Genomic DNA, 12,940 nt, shown 5'->3' on the forward strand with positions numbered 1-12,940 from the left:
TATGAAAGTCCAGTAATAAGAAATGAACGAAGATTGGAGCTGAAGACCTTAAGTGTTTGTTTTTTTCTGTTGACCAGATACACTAGAACTATCTACATTATCTATGCAGTGTGGGGTTTTTATTTTTTTTACCTAAAGATGTCTCTTTTTCGGTAATGACAAACGTTGTTGTTTTTTTTAAAAATCTGATTTTTCTCAATACACCTTTAATGGTTTTTAAATTGTTTCATATCTGTTTAAGTTAAGAATTTTAGGAACTTCATCTTTAATTTGTAATAAAAGTTTACAACTTGATTTTTAAAAAAGTCAACAAACTGCAAGCACCTGTTAAATAAGAGTCTTAAATAATAACAATAATAACAATAATAATAATAATAAATAATCTCTCACAAGTGTACCCAGCTAGCTAGATTTCATTTAATCCCAAATGTAATCAATTTGACTACCATGAGTAGCCATCACAACACTGAAGAATATAACAAAGAAATATGTTTTTCCTTATATTGTATTTAAAATCAATTTAGTCCTTTTGACTCTACTCATGTATGGGATGCAGGTATATTTATATAGTGATCACTGGGTTAATTAATATATACTATATATCTCTTCTTAAAAGTCTATTGTTTCTCTTGCTAGTTACACTATATATCTCCTCTTAAATGTCCATTATTTCTCTGTGTTGAAATAATTATTTATAATCTATAAATCTATAAATATTTAATTCTTTTTTGTTTGTTTGTTTGTGGGGCTATTGCTGTTTTGGGGGGGGGAGTTGTTTGTTTTTACATCCCAACCAAGGTTTCCCCTCCTTCCTCTCATTCCAGTTCCCCCTCCTGCCTCCCTCCCCCACTCCGAATGCTCTGTTTCTTTCAGATATGGGCCAGCCTCCCAGGAATATCAGCCAGCCATGGTATATCAATTTGCAGTGAGACTAGATACCTCGTCTTCTATTAAGGCCAGATGAGGCAACCTGGCAGGAGGAAGAGGTCTCAAAACCAAGCAACAGAGTCAGAGACAGTGCCTGCTGCCACTGCTAGGAGTCCTGCAAGAAGACCAAACTACTCAACTGTCGCATATATGTAGAGGGTCTAGGTCAGTCAATGTAGGCTCCCTGACTGTTGGTTCAGTTTCTATGAGCTCATATGAGCCCAGGTTAGTTGAACCTCTAATCTTAAAAAAAAAGAGAATACAACTGTTTTTAAATATACTCTCTGCACGCACACAGTGAGAGGGAGGGAGAGAAATGGGTAGATTGAGAACAACTCCATGATGTGGTAGTTCCATGATTGGTTTTTGGTTTTAAGTAGACTTCCTGTTGACTTCTCAAATGTCTATACAAATTCAAATTCTCCACAATGTATGAGAGTTCCCCTGCTCTGTATCCTCACCAGTAATGAACATTTTTGTGGGCAAATATATATATATATATATATATATATATATATATACACACATTCTCTCTGGGGTTTGACGACATATCAGTGAAATTTTGATTTGCATTTCTCTAATAATTAGTGATGTGAACATCTTCTTGCATTTATTGATCGTGCATAGATCTGCTTTTGAGGAGGCTCATGTATCCTTCACTTGCAGCATGTAGAATCGATAACCATTGTTTTGCTTTTGTTTTTGTTGGCATTTTCAAGTTCCTTATAGTCTGACTATTAATCTCTCATGAATTTATAAGGATTTTTCTCCCATTCCACTGGTCATTTCTTCCATAAATTCCCTTTTCCTCTTCTGCTGTGCACAAGCTTCTTGATTTACCAGAATCCCGTGTATCTACTCTTACTTCTGCTGCTTCTGCATATGGAGTCAAAAAAAATATCAGTACTTACCACATGGATTAAAATATTTCCATGACTGTGTGTAGCAGATCACTGACTTTGCATGGCCAAGGTCCCAGGTTAAACCCTAGGAACAGAAAACAATTGAAGCACCTTCCTCATGCTTTTCCCAGTCAGTTTACAAATTCACATCTTATGTCTAAGATGAATTAGATCCACTTTAAGTTGACTATTTTTATGGTGATAGAGAGAAGTGGTTCCAGTATCCTGCATGTGAATATCTGTTTTCTTCAACATCAGTTGCTTTAAAGATGCTATTCTTGCCACAGTATATGCTGATGGTGCCTATCTGAAAGAACATTTGGGTATAGATGCATGGATTTCTTCAAGGTCTTCTCTTCCTTTCCATTGGTCTCTGCTTTTGATCGTTTGCTTAGCATAGCTTTCTGGTCTGCTTTGTTATTGGTGATGTTAATTCCCCTTTCACAATCTCTTCTTCCTGATTAAAGATGCCTAGTAGAGCTCAGTTGTAACAGTTTGCATTCTTTTTATTAATATCATTAATAGTTATTCATGTCATGAATGTGGTGGAACTATGACACATCTGGCTTTGGTAGTTTCTCAGATCGCTCTGGCCATACAATTCTTTATGCTTTCATATCAATTCAGTGCAGGACTATCTTCCCTACCCTTGTGGGAAATGCCATTGATATTTTAATAGAGGTGGCACTGAATCTGTACACTGTGTGGTATAACATGGTCATTCCTGTGATAGTAGTTCTTCCATCCCTTGTGTAGAGAACTAAGAAATGACAGTATTTAAGGGGCATTCATAAGAGCTGGGTACAGTTCGGTGCCAGGAAGCTTGTCCAGTATTTATGAAACCCTGGATTTCATCCTGAGCACAAAAACAAGAAATAGAGAAGTAACTAGAAAATAAGCAAAAATGTTCTACTTGAAGGCCCCTAGAGCCCCTAACGCTGCTAATTAATACATTTTTGTTGTGCTTTTCCTACCTAATTTTATTCAGTTTAGAAATGGTTCCTGGCTTTAATAATTCTAATGTAGAGTTAATAAAGCACAAATTTTTCTTTCCCCCAGACTCTAGGTGACTTTTAGCTTCTCATAATGCATCAAGGTTTCCATTTTAGGAAGAACAAAAAGGGTTACCATAACCGGCAATATTCAAAACAATGGCTCTCGGATCCTAAAATAAATTTAAAGATTTCAAAGGATTCTCTGCCTGAGAGTCATCACGGCAGAGTGTGAAGGGAGAGGGACTCATCTGGCAGCCATCTGGCTGATTGAGAATATTCAGATTCATTTATAGTTCTCCTTGATCGCTCGAAATGCAGTCTCCCGCTGGTCACGCCCCTACTCAGCATGGTTCTGTGCTTGCTTGGTGACAAGCGCTGTGTTGGAAGACAAGGAGAAAATTGTGAGTCTAGTCTTTGTTGGAGCCCTGCTTCTGCCTCTCTCTCTCTTCTAGTTATTCTTTCCCCTCTCTCGGATATTTCATTTTCCATACAGATGCTGCGGGATCACAGAATAGTATCGTTTAGCCACTAACACCCCTACCAAGCGTCTTTGTTTTTGCTTCCACATCAAATAAAGTACTCTGATTTGGTTGCCAGTAGAGATAAAAAGTAATTATCAAAAGTATAGAGAGACTCATTTACCCAAAATTAAAAGTACAATAGAACAAGTACTGCTTTGTTTTATAGGTAATTTTGTGACTAAAGCCACATGTCTATAATATAATTCAAACTGCTTCCAATAGACCACACTATTGTGTCTTAGAAATAGAATTTTTCCTAAAATGTATTTATTTTTATACTAAACATTATTTATAACTGCAAGTTACATTGATCACAATTCTTTTAAATAATGAGTGGGAAAGATCTATAATGCAATGAACAGAAGTCCATCAAGTGATAGATCTTCAGGTTGTTGTATTAGATAATTGCATCTTTAAGGAAACGTACATATATATTCATATATATGTGATATATACATTCATATATATATATATATATATATATACACTCACGAAGAATGTTTGCACAGTTTGGAATTTTGAAAGATGGCAGACAATATGTCATTGCCCCTAAATACACTTTTGAATAGTTCCATAAAAATCATCAAGTGTTCCTAGTAGATAAGAACTTTGTTGACATTTATTGCCCTGCTATGTGTAATACTGCATCTACAGACAGAAGAGGATCCATTTGCAGGTAATTCAGATTTATAATAGGTTCCTTTAACTTCAATTTTAGGGGAAGGATAGATGATTCAGTGATTAGGAGCCCTTGTTACACTTCCAGAAAACATGAATTTGTTTCCCAGAACCCACATTGGGAGCTCACAACTACCTGTAATTCCATCTTCAAGGGATCCATTGACTTCTCTTCTGGACTCTGTGAGTAGCTTCTCTCTCTCTCTCTCTCTCTCTCTCTCTCTCTCTCTCTCTCTCTCTCTCAGAAGAAGAAGGTAAGAGGGACTGTAACAAGTGAGAGGAAACCATAGAACCATGCAAACAGATGCTCAGATATTTGCACAGCTTTTGAATAAGATCCTTGTATGCATTTAACTCATTACCTGCTAGACTGAAGCATTGAAACACTATTCAGGGACACCGCACCCCAGCACACCCCCACTGAGATTAAAATCATTCTATCATTCTGCTCATTTCTGTCTTTATGGCCATTCAACACTGAAGTCAGAATGGCTTCTACAATCAAGAAAGGAAAAAAAAATGGTAACAATATATGAGTTAAAGGTTTTAAGTATATGAATATGATGCAGCTTGCTGTCAACACATATCACTCTATAACATAAGTGCTTTCTTTTATAGATTGAGTAGTCCTTTAGCTTGTCAGTCATATGGTTATTATGATATTAAGGATGGCATTTACCCCTAGCAATCTTCTAATCATATTTTACCCCTCTCTACAATCTCACTCACATCTTCCTTTTTGCTTAAAGTTATTTTAACGAAACCAAAAATCTAGAATACATCAGTGTCCCCAGAAAAACCATAATTATGAACAAATTACGAACTTGAGAGATGGTGAAGCAGTTAAGAGCACTTGCTGCTCTTTCAGAGAACCTGGGTAAGGTTCCCAGTGACTCATGAGCATCTGTAATTCCTGTTCCAACGGACCCAACACCCTTTCTGGTCTCTGCAGGCACCTGACATGCATATGGTGCACAGATGTATATGCAGGTAAAAATATTAATACACGTGAAAAAATAAGTAAGTCTAAAAGGGACGGCTTGTGTTCAGCGTTTGGTATATTTCATCTGCATAGCACTTAAATGCAGTACTCTTGTTTCCTGGCCTCTTGGCTGTGCTCAGGGTGGAGAGACTGAATGAATCTACAACATAATGGAAAACATCCTGATTACACGTGAAAGAAGAACTGTTGGAGCCTCTTTCTGTAGCATGATCTGCACTGTTACTAACTCTCAGCCACAATGCGCGGTAGCAACCAATCCCTCACACAGCCACCTTTCAGGCATCCAAACAATGGTCTCATTAGCAATTGCCCAAAATAACCTGAGCTCAATTTGTAATTGACAGGTTCTCGAACTCTTGACCTTGCTTGTGACTTAGTACTAATGTGAGAAAGCCTTACCTGATCCAATTATAAAAAAGATGCTCCCCTATCTGATTGATATGAGGTTCCACTTTTCTCCATGCCAATAGCCACCAATCGGGACATGATGCCCAAAACCTCCTTTATCTATGAAGTGTTGTTTGTCTTCTCCTTGCTTTGGAATGTCTGCTAAGTGTGAAGAGATGCTAGCTCGCTGCCCTGCTTCAATAAACTGTGAAGTATTAGTCATGCTTGCTGTCACCTGGGTGATCATCATCTCTTTCCATCGAGTAGGGTGAATAAGGAATGGCTCTCGTGTGAGTAGGATGCAGGATGATTTCAGTGTGGGTGCCCCAGGAAGCAGGGACAGATTCTGCTGTTGCTGTGTGCAGGGACTGTGTATCGCCAGGAAAATGGTTTTATCCTACTTTCTTGTTCAACATATGAAATCTTCCCTCACGGCATACAATCCGCAAGTATCTGTTCAGAGGCAACCGGATTCTTTAATTTGTTACCTAGAACCCACTGTTCCATTGTAAAGATAAATCATTTTGCTTACTTGAAAGTAAGAACTCTTAACTGTTCCAATTCTGGAAACACCTTGAGTCCCCACATAACACGGCAAGTGGAAGATTCCACACCTGACTTCACATAGCAGGTGGCACATTGCAGTCAAAACAGGAGCACTAAAAATATCATACAATTACCTTCAGGCTGTTTTCATCAGTTGTAGGTGAAATATAAATGAACTTCATGTTTAGACATGGGCCCCATCCTTAAGACATCTCATATATATGCAAGTATTGGAAATTTTAAAAAAGAAAGCTGAAATCCAGAACACTTCAGGTCCCATTCTGTAGAGACCAAGAAGTCAGAAAGGGGCCCTGGTGTTGGGTAAGAGGCCTGAAGGGGAGGGAGTGGGGTTAGTTAGCTGTGTGCATGTGATATGAAAGTAGAGGGGGTAAATAATGCAAGTGGCAAGATTTAAACAGGGGGGTGGGAGAGAGATGGGGGGAGAAAAATAGAAGACAGAGGGTGGCTAGCAAAAACAAAAGCTGAATGTCAACACCATATGGAAGCTTACTACTTTGTATTAAGAAGGAGTTGAAATGGAGATGCCCTACCTGCGTGGATAAAGTTAATTCCAGAATCCTTGATTGATCAAACAAAAATCCCAAAGCCCAGTGATATATGCCGCTCTAAGATGTTGGTGATGAAATTTTCAGCAACCCGCAAACAACACAGGCTGCTGACATTGCTCTCTGGACTGCTCACTGCTCACTGGATCTAGATGGAGGAACCCTACTGAGGAAGACAGCGCACACCTTGGTTGAAGGACATAGAGAAACGTAAACTTGAACTGGATTGGAATCTTGCTCCTTGCTTAGGAGCTTTCCTACAGAGGTGCTAGGTCACCACTGACGAGAAGAGGCACGCACACTCTTACTGAGAGATGGACTTTGCTCCCTACAATACCAGCCTGCCAGTTAAGATGCACCCTGTATAATTATGGCAGTAACAAAGCATTTTCTGGTTGAAACTGAAGCCTGCTCCACAGGCGGGACTTCAATTCTGGTACTGAAAACTGGATCAAAAGTCCATTGCTGGGGGAAGGTATAGGCCCTAAGGGAAACATACTGGTGTTATGTTGCTGATTGCATATGATATCAAATTTCTTTCTAAAAAGTTATGTTTTAGACCCTTCTACATGCTGCTCTTGGCCTTGATCAGAGACACTTCTTTTTGCAATAAGTAGCAGTGACTGCAGATACCCATGGCACCTCATGATATTGAGAATAAATAACCATTGAATGTTCCACCCTAAATAGGACGACTATTGGGGGAATCACAGCAGGAGAAGGGAGGGAAAGAATCTAAGAGTTGGGTGACGGGGAAGAGGCCTGTGAAACATTATCTGTAGTCTGGAAGATCTTAGAACTCTACCCATCCCAGGAAAGTGTTAGTTATCAGAGATGGAAGAAGGGAGAGGCATTGTCTTCAGTGGTGCAGCTGCTGGTGAATTTCCCATACTCCAATGGATAACACCACACCCATGCTCACATGAACCAACCCTGCTTAAACTCAGGATCAAAACCAGAAACAAGAGAGCATGAAAGTGCAATGGGACTTCCACAGAAGAGGGATCAAAAAGGATGAGGAGGATAAATATGAGGCCAGAATGCATCATGTACATACATGAAATAGTCAAGAAATAATGGATTTTAATGTGCTCTTTTATGGCTAACTTACATTTCTGTGTCTAATGTTCTGTTTGGGTCCCATTTCAGCATGAATGTCAGAAGGTTATTAGTTGAAAAGGAATGAACTAAAGAGTTATTTTTAATTTGTACCATATCCACAAGAAAAATCCAAGAATGATTTTTCAAGTAACCTCTCTTGTCTTTGTACAGGTGATTTACAACACATACTACAAACTCGGAAGTTTTAAAATGTGGTAATGATTTTGAAATAGGCTTTCTCTGTGTAACTACCCTGGCTATCCTGAGACTTGCTCTGTAGATGAGGCTGGCCCCAAATTCACAGAGATCTACCTGTCTCTGCCTCATGAATGCTGGAATTAAAGGTGTGTGCCACCACCTCCCAGCAATAGTGATAACTTTTATTTATTTATTTTTTAAATTTAATTATTTATTAAAGATTTCTGTCTCTTCCCCGCCACCGCCTCCCATTTCCCTCCCCCCTCCCCCAATCAAGTCCCCCTCCCTCCTCAGCCCGAAGACCAATCAGGGTTCCCTGCCCTGTGGAAAGTCCAAGGAACCCCCACCTCCATCCAGTTCTAGTAAGGTGAGCATCCAAACTGCCTAGGCTCCCACAAAGCCAGTGCGTGCAGTAGGATCAGAAACCCATTATGGAAAATTTAATCCCAGGAAAAACAAGGCAGGGAGAAAAAGAAGCAAGGAATAATGGGAATTCAAGAGGAGGCTGTACATTACATAGACTGTCACTGCTTCACTAAAAGAAGCATCACGTCTCCCCGTCACACAGGACATCTCTAGGCCATTTCTACTGCAAGTACCTATATCACACTGACAGGTTGGAGGACAGAGAATGTAATATACTCTCCAGCTTACTGTCAACCCTGCCTCTCACTGGTCTGAGTTTGTCCCTCTAGTAGATAACATATTCCTGATTCTGTCTTCTGTCCCCTGGGGAAGCCACAGGCTGCACAGTATACATGCATGCCACTTCACACATGTTTAGAAGTAGAGAAGTAGAGTGAAGTGTCAAAGCCTGGGTGGGTCCATCGGTGTGGACCTTCCCTGTTGGGGTGTCTGTGTCGCCAAGCCAGAAGCATCCTCTCCATCACCAGGTTCCAGGTGTAGCAGTCTCTCAGAGGACTATAAGGGGGCTCACATTGCGATTGGATGATGTGACTGTAGGCAGAGCCACCTGGGGGCTTGGGGGGTAGAAAATTGTGGTGATAAATTAAGGGCAACCCAACCCTTAAAAGAAAGAAAGACAGAAAAAGAATTCTGTAGAAAGTGGAAAGGAAAAGCTAGGCATTGTAAAATTTATGTTGCTGGAATAAATAGCCACCTGCTCTTCTAACACAGGGAGCAAATAAAATCACAATATTTAATAATGCTAGCTCCCAAATCATTTGTCTTCAGCTGGTGTGAGTCTAGAGAAGCAACAGTGAAAATTCAATTAATCTACCCCCTGGGATTAAGGATTGAGTTAGGCTGCCCAGGACTAAGACAAATATAAAGAAAGCATAAAACATAGTTTTATGCCTGAAAGCAGTTATTTTGAGGGAAAAGATCAATATGGCTTTTGATGTGAAAACATATTCCTACACACATAACAAGCAAAGAGCATTAATTCAAGAAACACCCACACTCAGCGGAGTGCCGCACTGTTTTGGCGAGTGACTGTATTCATTGAGGGGAAAATGCTAGTTCCATTGCTGGGAAATGGAGCTCAGTGGATGAGTGCTTCACCAACATGCACATGGCCCAGGTTCCAGCTTCAGTTTTGACAATGAAACAACCAGTCAAACAAAGAGGGGGGAAATACCCTGAAAACAGCAAGGGGAGAATGCACTGCAATCTTTTATGCTGTTAGGGAGATGGCTCAGGGGCTATGAGTGCATATTGCTCCTGCTAAGGATCTGAGTTCAGTTCCCAGCACCCATGTCAGGAGGTTCACAGCTACCTCAGGCTCCGGCTCCAGGGGTTTTCAAATGCCCTTCTCTAGCCTCTGAGAGTATCTGTATTCATGTGCACATACTCCAACACAGACACACATACAAAGCTTTGAGAAAACAATAAAAATTTCCAGGAAGAAATGCTAATTACATGAAAATAAAAATGTCATTATTTTAATTAATATGTATTCATGTTATAAGAATACAGACAATTTCAATTCTGAAGTAATTATCAAACGTGGCTCTGTCCTGATGTCTGGGTTACGAATGAAACAGTTCTTCAGGGCACACATGGTCTTATCACACTAATCATTAAAACGGCCCTGAAGCATATTAATGTGAGGAAATTAAAGCTAATACATGAGGGATATGCAAACATTTGGATATTGGATTACATTTCCCTCTGGGCTGCTGTGAGCATCTAGACCAGCAAAGCATTGGCTGCTTGCATTCAGTAACTTTTTCATACAAGAACCTCTCCTGTTGCAACCCTGTCCTCTTCCAGGGCTCTTCATGTGGGGTTTGCTCTTTTCCTGACCTGAGTGGGGCTGTCTTCGTTTATTTCACAATAAACCATATCTAGAGATAATAACACTTGGCAGTCTTGTATCCCTGCTAATTCCAAAACTGCGTGAATGTTCTGATGCATAAGTGAATGCATGCATGAATGGACTACTGACTGCATGTGCCACATGATGTCATGGCAGGCCACCATGAACTTGAAGTTACAAAGCGGATTTGAGAGGCCTGGCAAAAGACTCCCAGGCATTTGATGTTTGAACCTTATACCATATGTAACACAATACATGCCATAGAAACTAGGATGTAGGAGCCATTGTTATGACAAGAATCTATAATGAGAAGAGCTTTAATGAGATAAAAATGTGTTTTCCTGCTTGCCTGGGATAGGAGCGCAGGAATTCGGGTCTGAGGTGGTGGTTATGGATCTGGGGACTTAGCCCTGTCTCCCTTGTCATTCTACCACTTCTCACAGAGGCAGCCATGTCTTTTTTGTGAAGGTGCCCATAATCTAATTTGCTCTATTCACTATTCACACTCTGATGTGGGAGTGTCATATCAATCTGTTGATTTCTTTGGCTAAGCAATAAAGAAACTGCTAGGCCCATTGGATAGGCCCACCCTTAGGTGGGTGGAGTAAACAGAACAGAATGCCGGGAGGAAGAGGAAGTGAGGGCAGACCCGACAGCTCTGCTCTCCGGAGCAGACGCAAGAGAGACGCCATGCTACCTGCTCCAGGGAAGACGCACACCATGCCCCAGCTCCGACCCAGGATGGACTTAGGCTAGAATCTTCCCGGTAAGCGCACCTAGGGGCGCTACACAGATGATTAGAAATGGGCCAGAGCAGTGTTTAAAAGAATACAGTGTCCGTGTAATTATTTGGGGCATAAGCTAGCCGAGCCAGGCGGCTGGGGATTTGGGGACACAGCCCCGCCGCCGCCGCCCATATTACTACAACACTCCAGGTGACAGCAAGGGAAAACGGAGAGAGAAAACCACTCTGCCTTTTAACTGTATTGCATGAGTCTTTCATGAGAACTGTCCAACACTTGCTCGCAAGAACCATTTGCTAAATTTTCAAGAAATGCATGAGTTGTTTGTAAAAGAGAGCAGTCATTAAAATTTAAGTTTCAGGTGCTGAGGGGATGGCCTAATGATTAAGCAGACTTGCTGCTAGTGCAGAGAATCTGGATTCAGTTTCCAGTACCCGAGTTTGGTAGCCTTTGACTGCCTGTAACTACAGCTCCCTAGAATCTGACATCTTCTGCAGACCTCTAAAAGTACCTGCACACATTTAGTGCTCTCTCTCTCTCTCTCTCTCTCTCTCTCTCTCTCTCTCTCTCTCTCTCTGTGTGTGTGTGTGTGTGTGTGTGTGTGTGTGTGTGTCTGTGTGGGGGGGGGAGGGGGAGAGATCCACAGAGCATACCCATGAATAAAAACAAGTCTAAAATGAAATAAACTCACAATTAAGCAAATTATATTAAAATAATGTAACTGAAACTCAGAATTTCTCCTTCACAATTAAATTCCCTTTCCTTGTTATCCGTGTGCACTTACTTATTTCTATCATGACAATGTGGAAGCATGATGCAATATTATGTTACTGAACATCGCTTCACTATAGAGAAGAAATTCATCTTGTAGTTTGAACTCAGTCATGTTGTCTCTGTTTATATCTTAAAAACCCACAGACAACACTATAGTGAATAGTATAATTTGTGGCTTGTTTGATTTTCTAGATTCAGAGTTGAAAAGTCCTTAAATTCAAAATGACTTTTTAAAAGATTTTATTTCTTTTTTTAACTCTCTCTCTCTCTCTCTCTCTCTCTCTCTCTCTCTCTCTCTCTCTCTCTGTGTGTGTGTGTGTGTATGTGTGTATGTGTGTGTGTGTGTGTGTGTGTGTGTGTGTATGTGTGTGTGTGTGTGTGTATGTGTGTATGTGTGTGTGTGTGTGTGTGTGTGTGTGTGTGTGTGTGTGTGCACCTAATTCTCAGAGAATATTTCAGAATCAGAACGGGTGCCAAAATGATTGTAAGAACCAGAAGACAAGGACTCCTGCTCAGAGACAGTGTCTTCTAGGCATGGCAAGGAAGTTGTAATACAGAAATTTCAACAACATGGCTTCCAAAGCAAAACTCTGCATAATGACCACACAAACTGACATGTCAAGGGAGATGGTAAAATACCAGGAGGCCTTGCCACTAGGAGAGATATAGGCAGTCAATGCATTCACATGAGTCCAGGTGCCCAGAGAGACCAGAAGAGAGCATTAGACCTCATGAAGCAGGAATTATAGACAGTTGCAAGGCACCCAACGTAAATGCTGGGAGCCAAATGCAAGCTCTCTGCAAGAACAGTGGGTGCATCTTAACCGCTAAACACTGAGATCTCCCGAGTCCCAAGAATTACTTTATTCATTCATTAGTCCATTCATTCATTCATTCATTCATTGGTGTGTTTTGCATTTTAGCGCATTATTGAAATGGATGCAGGAGAGATGTAGACAGAGGAATGTGGAGCCATATATATATATATATATATATATATATATATATGTATATATATATATATATATATATATATATATATATATATATCTTTGAAACACCTACCAGCACATCCTTTACCAGAAATGTTTACTGACCTTAATAAATAAAGTGTTAAGAATACAATTTAAACTCAAAAGCTTCCTTTCTGTCTATCAGGGGATTCCCCAATTTAATTATCACCAACTGATTCATTGCATGGCACAGGCCCCTCCAGCTTCAAAGCCAGTCAACAAAATTCTCATTTGTGTTAATTCACTATCACATTTTGAATATCTTTTGTAGGGTAATCTCAGAGCCTTTAAATGGATTAGATCCA

The sequence above is a fragment of the Microtus pennsylvanicus genome, chromosome 6 (genome assembly GCF_037038515.1).
Source record: "Microtus pennsylvanicus isolate mMicPen1 chromosome 6, mMicPen1.hap1, whole genome shotgun sequence".
In the NCBI taxonomy this organism is placed as follows: Eukaryota; Metazoa; Chordata; class Mammalia; order Rodentia; family Cricetidae; genus Microtus; species Microtus pennsylvanicus.